At 45.4% G+C, this 9028-nt stretch overlaps 1 long non-coding RNA gene across 1 annotated transcript; it reads right to left on the bottom strand.

Moving 5' to 3' along the window:
* Positions 1-4828: 4828 nt before the first annotated feature.
* LOC135534871 (uncharacterized) lies at positions 4829-6892 on the bottom strand. The gene is made up of 3 exons (XR_010454754.1): positions 5776-6892; positions 5110-5475; positions 4829-4901 (listed from the first exon to the last, which is right to left on the bottom strand). It is a non-coding gene; the product is annotated as an uncharacterized LOC135534871 (long non-coding RNA).
* Positions 6893-9028: the final 2136 nt, after the last annotated feature.

Below are 9028 nucleotides of genomic sequence, written 5' to 3'. Positions count from 1 at the left end.
TTACAGTTTTACTGTGAACACTGAGGCTGTACCAGCTTTAAGTTACAGTTTTACTGTGAACACTGAGGCTGTACCAGCTTTACAAGTTTTTTCACATGAGGCTTTTACTGTGAACACTGAGGTTGTACAGCTTTAAGTTACAGTTTTACTGTAACACTGAGGCTGTAGCTTTAAGTTACAGTTTTACTGTGAACACTGAGGCTGTACCAGCTTTGCACAGTTTTGTCAGAACACTGAGGCTGCCCAGCTTTAAGTTACAGTTTTACTGTGAACACTGAGGCTGTATCAGCTTTAAGTTACAGACTTACTGTGAACAGAATTGAGGCTCTACCAGCTTTAAGTTACAGTTTTACTGGGAACACTGAGGCTGCCAGCTTTAAGTTACAGTTTTACTGTGAACACTGAGGCTCTACCAGCTTTAAGTTACAGGTTTACTGTGAACATCAGAGGCTGTACCAGCTTTAAGTTGCAGTTTTATCAGAACATCCGAGGCTGTACCAGCTTTAAAGGTACAGTTTTACTGTGAACACTGAGGCTCTACCAGCTTTAAGTTACAGATTTACTGTGAACACTGAGGCTGTACCAGCTTTAAGGTACAGTTTTACTGTGAACACTGAGGCTGTACCAGCTTTAAGGTACAGTTTTACTGTGAACACTGAGGCTGTACCAGCTTTAAGGTACAGTTTTACTGTGAACACTGAGGCTCTACCAGCTTTAAGGTACAGTTTTACTGTGAACACTGAGGCTGTACCAGCTTTAAGGTACAGTTTTACTGTGAACACTGAGGCTGTACCAGCTTTAAGTTACAGTTTTACTGTGAACACTGAGGCTCTACCAGCTTTAAGTTACAGATTTACTGTGAACACTGAGGCTGTACCAGCTTTAAGTTACAGTTTTACTGTGAACACTGAGGCTGTACCAGCTTTAAGGTACAGTTTTACTGTGAACACTGAGGCTGTACCAGCTTTAAGTTACAGTTTTACTGTGAACACTGAGGCTGTAACAGCTTTAAGTTACAGTTTTAACAGTGGTCAGGTAGGCGACTGTGGCTATTTGATCATAATGTAGGTCTACCAGAGGAGCCGACCATCAAAACAATGGAGAAAATGCATCCCATAGTATTTTAACATGGAAATAGCTGTTCTATCATTCAGCCTACAGTAGCAGCCAATGTGTGGTGTTCAATGTAGGCTACATTCCATGAGACTTTTGGAAAAAACACATTCAGGACTTGACATGAACCTGTTTATCCACTTGTCCTTCAGACAAGGAGGCGACTGAAAATGTTGTTGAGTCGTTTGATGCAAGAAACCACTTTATGAAATAAAATGCATTATTATTCTCATGCCATTATTACAGAGAATCAGACAAATGCTACTCTCTGCCTATTGGCTACTTAGCTTATTCAAGCCTGTCTCAAAATACAACACTGCCCCTTTAAGACAAAAAAGCTCTTTACCGAGTCACTTTTCAAATGATGTTTTGAAATGCACACGTGTTGTGTCTTGTAGGAAACAAACACTCCCCATTGCTGACTCAAACGTATTAATAACTGGGCTAATAACTCACCAACGAGCAAAGGATATGAACAAATGTGCACACGTGGCTACATGCAGCTCTCACTTTGATCTCAAAACAGCTCATCTCACGACCGCTGATTCTGTAAAGACAGGCACGTTCAACGTGAATGGCACATGTTTGGCAGTGGTTTATTTGCATATAGGCCTACTGCAGCTCTGATTGGTTATGGCGCACCGGTCTGTTCAGACTAGAGTATGTGCCTGTCAATGCAATATAATCCTACCCTGTTGAGTTCTGTCTACAACAAAGTCTCTTGAATCGTTGGTTTTGTTTCGGTATGGTGCAATGAAAGTAGCTAATAATGCGTTGATTCGATCCCAATTCCCACAGTAAAGGGAAACATTGACAGTGTTAACAGGGAAAACCAAAAAGGTGAGGAAGGTTCAATCTCGTGCTTCTCTGCACGGGCTGATTTTTCTTCTGCGCAGCAGCCCTCCCTGGGGATCTGCGCACATTGGTTGTGAGTGGTGGAACCTGATCCCAGACCTGTGTCTCAGAGGGCCGTGTTGCAGGAAGTGATAGAGCAGCCTGAACAACAGCAGCTTAATGACACACAGTATCTGCTAGAAGGGGCAACAACAGCTGCTTAAGGACACACACAGGCACAGACACACAGTATCTGCTAGAAGGGGCAACAACAGCATTGAACGAGGACAAACACTGTACAGACAAACAGGAAGTCTAACACATGTGCACACATGAAAAGGCACACACATAAAACAAGTTCACGTGTAAACACACAGACACTCTTTCTCTCTCCCTGTAGGCGTGTGCACTGGTGTGTGTTTACGCGGGTGTGTGTGTGCTGGTGTGTTTACTCGGGTTTGTGTGTGTGTGTGTGCGACGGTGTGTTTACGCGGGTGTGTGTGTGCTGGTGTGTTTACTCGGGTTTGTGTGTGTGTGTGCGACGGTGTGTTTACTCGGGTTTGTGTGTGTGTGTGCGACGGTGTGTTTACTCGTGTGTGTGTGTAGCGTTCAGCCTCATTTCCCCCCATGACTTTCGTGCTGATTTATTTAGCTTGATTTGACAAAGCAGCTCTTCACACACACACACACACACACACACACACACACACACACACACACACACACACACACACACACACACACACACACACACACACACACACACACACTCCCACTCCATTCTCAACACCATCACGTATTTACCATATATCTGTAGCCTCTAGACTAGAGGGATCATGTGAACACACGGCGATGTATATAGACTGGCAGACAGTCTTTCAACAGCATAGTGTGTGTTGTCTTTTATCAGTGAGTGTTTATGAGCAGTAATATAAACTGTACAAGTCAGACAGGAACACGTGGAGACCACCTCTCTCTCTCTTTACCTCTCCTTCATTGTCTCAGTCTGTCTCTCTCTTTACCTCTCCTTCATTGTCTCAGTCTCTCTTTACCTCTCCTTCATTGTCTCAGTCTCTCTCTCTCTTTACCTCTCCTTCATTGTCTCAGTCTCTCTCTCTCTTTACCTCTCCTTCATTGTCTCAGTCTCTCTTTACCTCTCCTTCATTGTCTCAGTCTGTCTGTCTCTCTCTTTACCTCTCCTTCATTGTCTCAGTCTCTCTCTCTCTTTACCTCTCCTTCATTGTCTCAGTCTGTCTCTCTCTTTACCTCTCCTTCATTGTCTCAGTCTCTCTCTCTCTTTACCTCTCCTTCATTGTCTCAGTCTCTCTCTCTCTTTACCTCTCCTTCATTGTCTCAGTCTGTCTGTCTTCTCTTTACCTCTCCTTCATCGTCTCAGTCTCTCTCTCTTTACCTCTCCTTCATTGTCTCAGTCTCTCTCTTTACCTCTCCTTCATTGTCTCAGTCTCTCTTTACCTCTCCTTCATTGTCTCAGTCTGTCTCTCTCTTTACCTCTCCTTCATTGTCTCAGTCTCTCTCTCTCTTTACCTCTCCTTCATTGTCTCAGTCTCTCTCTCTCTTTACCTCTCCTTCATTGTCTCAGTCTGTCTGTCTCTCTCTTTACCTCTCCTTCATTGTCTCAGTCTCTCTTTACCTCTCCTTCATTGTCTCAGTCTCTCTCTCTTTTACCTCTCCTTCATTGTCTCAGTCTCTCTCTCTTTACCTCTCCTTCATTGTCTCAGTCTCTCTCTCTCTTTACCTCTCCTTCATTGTCTCAGTCTGTCTGTCTCTCTCTTTACCTCTCCTTCATTGTCTCAGTCTCTCTTTACCTCTCCTTCATTGTCTCAGTCTCTCTCTCTCTTTACCTCTCCTTCATTGTCTCAGTCTCTCTCTCTCTTTACCTCTCCTTCATTGTCTCAGTCTGTCTGTCTCTCTCTTTACCTCTCCTTCATTGTCTCAGTCTCTCTTTACCTCTCCTTCATTGTCTCAGTCTCTCTCTCTCTTTACCTCTCCTTCATTGTCTCAGTCTGTCTGTCTCTCTCTTTACCTCTCCTTCATTGTCTCAGTCTCTCTCTCTCTTTACCTCTCCTTCATTGTCTCAGTCTCTCTCTCTCTTTACCTCTCCTTCATTGTCTCAGTCTGTCTCTCTCTTTACCTCTCCTTCATTGTCTCAGTCTCTCTTTACCTCTCCTTCATTGTCTCAGTCTGTCTCTCTCTTTACCTCTCCTTCATTGTCTCAGTCTCTCTCTCTCTTTACCTCTCCTTCATTGTCTCAGTCTGTCTCTCTCTTTACCTCTCCTTCATTCTCTCTCTTTACCTCTCCTTCATTGTCTCAGTCTCTCTCTCTCTTTACCTCTCCTTCATTGTCTCAGTCTCTCTCTCTCTTTACCTCTCCTTCATTGTCTCTCTCTTTACCTCTCCTTCATTGTCTCAGTCTCTCTCTCTCTTTACCTCTCCTTCATTGTCTCAGTCTCTCTCTCTCTTTACCTCTCCTTCATTGTCTCAGTCTCTCTCTCTTTACCTCTCCTTCATTGTCTCAGTCTCTCTCTCTCTTTACCTCTCCTTCATTGTCTCAGTCTCTCTCTCTCTTTACCTCTCCTTCATTGTCTCAGTCTCTCTCTCTCTTTACCTCTCCTTCATTGTCTCAGTCTGTCTCTCTCTTTACCTCTCCTTCATTGTCTCAGTCTGTCTCTCTCTTTACCTCTCCTTCATCGTCTCACTCTCTCTCTCTTTACTTCTCCTTCATCGTCTCAGTCTCTCTCCCTTTACCTCTCCTTCATCGTCTCACTCTCTCTCTCTTTACTTCTCCTTCATCGTCTCAGTCTCTCTCTCTTTACCTCTCCTTCATTGTCTCAGTCTGTCTCTCTCTCTCTTTACCTCTCCTTCATTGTCTCAGTCTGTCTCTCTCTCTCTTTACCTCTCCTTCATTGTCTCAGTCTGTCTCTCTCTCTCTTTACCTCTCCTTCATTGTCTCAGTCTCTCTTTACCTCTCCTTCATTGTCTCAGTCTCTCTCTCTTTACCTCTCCTTCATTGTCTCAATCTGTCTCTCTCTTTACCTCTCCTTCATTGTCACAGTCTGTCTCAGTCTCTCTTTACCTCTCCTTCATTGTCTCAGTCTGTCTCTCTCTTTACCTCTCACCTTCATTGTCTCAGTCTCTCTTTACCTCTCCTTCATCGTCTGTCTGTCACTCTCTTTACCTCTCCTTCATTGTCTCAGTCTGTCTCTCTCTCTCTTTACCTCTCCTTCATTGTCTCAGTCTCTCTCTCTCTTTACCTCTCCTTCATTGTCTCAGTCTGTCTCTCTCTCTCTTTACCTCTCCTTCATCGTCTGTCTGTCACTCTCTTTACCTCTCCTTCATTGTCTCAGTCTGTCTCTCTCTTTACCTCTCACCTTCATTGTCTCAGTCTCTCTCTCTCTTTACCTCTCCTTCATTGTCTCAGTCTGTCTCTCTCTTTACCTCTCCTTCATTGTCTCAGTCTCTCTCTCTTTACCTCTCCTTCATTGTCTCAGTCTCTCTCTCTCTCTTTACCTCTCACCTTCATTGTCTCAGTCTCTCTCTCTCTTTACCTCTCCTTCATTGTCTCAGTCTGTCTCTCTCTCTCTTTACCTCTCCTTCATCGTCTGTCTGTCACTCTCTTTACCTCTCCTTCATTGTCTCAGTCTGTCTCTCTCTCTCTTTACCTCTCACCTTCATTGTCTCAGTCTCTCTCTCTCTTTACCTCTCCTTCATTGTCTCAGTCTGTCTCTCTCTTTACCTCTCCTTCATTGTCTCAGTCTCTCTCTCTCTCTTTACCTCTCCTTCATTGTCTCAGTCTCTCTCTCTCTTTACCTCTCCTTCATTGTCTCAGTCTCTCTCTCTCTTTACCTCTCCTTCATCGTCTCAGTCTGAGACTGACATTATCTATCTATTATTTTTTAACTTTTGTGAGTGTAATGTTTACTGTTCATTTTTATTGTTTATTTCTCTTCTGTTTATTATCTATTTCACTTGCTTTGGCAATGTTAACCTGTGTATCCCCATGCCAATAAAGACCCTTGAAGTGTAAAGTTGTACAGTGACTTCAGCCTCATTGTGGTGTGGCCTTGACTTGTCTCTTATAGTGTAAGTCCGTGCAAACACGCACACACACACTTACTCTTTCTCTCGCGCGCTCTCTCTCTCCGGAGAAAGGAGGACCTACGCCTCTGACGTCAATCAAAATGAATTCCCTTTCCTGTCAGAGCGCGCTGATCGTTGCCTTTGTTCGCACACACATTAGCAGCTTCGGGTTAACCGAGAACCTTTCTCAGAGCCACCGAAGTGTGCGAGAAGAACAGAGTGAAAACAAGGTCCAAAAAAAAAATGAAAATTGTAAATAGTGTTCAGGATTTTTTTCCATTTACAAAACACTTGGATGTGAAGGATATTGTTCAAAGTAGTAGCAATTTACTCCCCAGTTACTTTATCCCCTTCTTCTCAGTGCTGGAATGCCAAGCGGGCCACGTGCCATTACCGGTGACTGGAACATGACGCATAGGGCACAGCGCCCTCAGAATTGCTTCGTATTGTGACGAATAGACCGAAACATTCTTCATATGCAGGAGTACATTCAGTTGAAGGAGGAGGGAGAAAGGCCATATTTTGGCACGTCCAGGCTGCGCTTAGACGATAGGGTTACTGCGGGGCGCCTGGTGCTGCGCTGCAGCGACAGTCTGTGGTTAGGCGATTGACACACACAAACACACACACACGTGGAGGCTGGTGGGAGGAGCTATAGGAACGTAAATGGAACGGAGTCAATCATGTGGTTTCCATATGTTTGACGTGTCGTATATCGCTCCATTTACTCCATTCCAGCCATAACAATGAGCCCGTCCTCCAATAGCTCCTCCTACCAGCCTCATCTGACACACACAGTGAGCCCGTCCTCCAATAGCTCCTCCTACCAGCCTCTTCTGACACACACAGTGAGCCCGTCCTCCAATAGCTCCTCCTACCAGCCTCTTCTGACACACACAGTGAGCCCGTCCTCCAATAGCTCCTCCTACCAGCCTCATCTGACACACACAGTGAGACTGTTCCCAGTAGCCAGGGGGGTTCCTGGTGAAGTGTTTCTGGGACATTCTGAACACAATCACATTGCCAGGGATTTACAATGGCTGGGGGGGGGGGGGGGACTCTTCACAGAACCTGGAAACCTGATACAATAGGAATATCTGGCAACTCATTCATTCATACCCATTCAGCTACCCAGACCTGGAAACCTGATACTGTATCACACAGTCTGTCAGGGATTTTAAGTGGCTCTGGGGGAAGAATACCTGGCAACCTCATATTAGCCTGTAGGCTACCTGAACCTGGCAACACCTGATACAGTAAGCGTAGCATACAATCTGGGGGGGACACTACCTGGACCTGGCAACCTCATATTAACCTATACCTGGCAACCTCATATTAACCTACACATGGACACCTCATATTAGCCTATACCTGGCAACCTCATATTAACCTACACATGGACACCTCATATTAGCCTATACCTGGCAACCTCATATTAACCTGTAGGCTACCTGAACCTGGCAACACCTGATACAGTGGGTGTAGCATACAATCTGGGGGGGACACTACCTGGACCTGGCAACCTCATATTAACCTATACCTGGACCTGGCAACCTCATATTAACCTATACCTGGCAACCTCATATTAACCTACACATGGACACCTCATATTAGCCTATACCTGGCAACCTCATATTAACCTATACCTGGTAACCTCATATTAACCTATACCTGGACCTGGTAACCTCACATTAACCTATACCTGGACCTGGTAACCTCACATTAACCTATACCTGGACCTGGTAACCTCACATTAACCTATATCTGGTAACCTCACATTAACCTATACCTGGACCTGGTAACCTCACATTAACCTATACCTGGACCTGGTAACCTCACATTAACATATACCTGGAAACACCTCCTCTCCCCTCTCTGTGCTGCTGGTGTAGTGTTGAGGTGTAACCCTGTCCTCTGGAGCAATGGGATTTAGCCCACATGTGAAGTGTGGGTGTGTCTCATGTTCACGGTGGCTGAATGACATTGCCCGGGGGGGGGGGGTTCTATGTGCTGGAGGTCCATTAGTGTCCCCCTATTATAATAGTTGCCATTCAGCAGATTCTTTTGTCCAAAGCCACTCACAGTCATGCAAACATTGTATGTATCGATACCACTATCCTTCCCTTGAAAGCGCCATGCTCTAACTGAGCGACAGAGTATCTCTCTCTCTCACACACACACACACGCGGGTGTGTCGTAGTTCTCTGTGTACAGGAAACTGCTGTCTGTGTTCCCAGACAGGATATGACATCATTACCAAATGAATGAGGTGTGGAACACGACCAAAGTGTCTTTCTCCGTCTCTGACACACTCATTCCCCCTCTCTCCTTTCCTGTAAAACAGAGACACACAACAGACAGATCTGTCATGGCTCACGTTCACCTGGCGTGGAAACATACGCAGGGTGGCGTCCTAAATCACACCCGATTCCCTGTTTACTGCACTACTTTCAGAGCACTATGGACCCTGGTCAACAGTAGGGCACTGTATAGGGAATAGGGTGCAGACTGGGACACACTACAGGTTCTATGCAGCCGCAGTTCAAAGGTTAACATAACAAGGAGGCAACAGTTGGAAAGATTGGAAGAAGAAACTTTTATTTATTTCCACAAAGAAATGAGTTGAATGTTTGTAGAGATTGACATAGGCAGCAGTCCATTGAAATACTGGAGCACATCAAAGTCATTCTGCAAAACTTGAACAAGTAAGAGCATGCTTGTTTCTACAGCCTTCCCTTCCTCCCTCAGTCTTCCCTCCCTTCCCCATGTTCCTCCCCCTCAGTCTTCCCTATGTTCCTCCCCCTCAGTCTTCCCACCCTCCCCTCTGTTCCTCCCTCAGTCTTCCCACCCTCCCCTCTGTTCCTCCCTCAGTCTTCCCACCCTCCCCTCCGTTCCTCCCTCAGTCTTCCCTCCCTCCCCTCTGTTCCTCCCCCTCAGTCTTCACTATGTTCCTCCCTCAGTCTTCCCTATGTTCCTCCCTCAG

The sequence above is a fragment of the Oncorhynchus masou genome, unplaced genomic scaffold (assembly GCF_036934945.1).
Source record: "Oncorhynchus masou masou isolate Uvic2021 unplaced genomic scaffold, UVic_Omas_1.1 unplaced_scaffold_4057, whole genome shotgun sequence".
In the NCBI taxonomy this organism is placed as follows: domain Eukaryota; kingdom Metazoa; phylum Chordata; class Actinopteri; order Salmoniformes; family Salmonidae; genus Oncorhynchus; species Oncorhynchus masou.
Note: the sequence above shows the minus strand (reverse complement) of the source record. Positions and strands in the feature narration are given on the sequence as shown.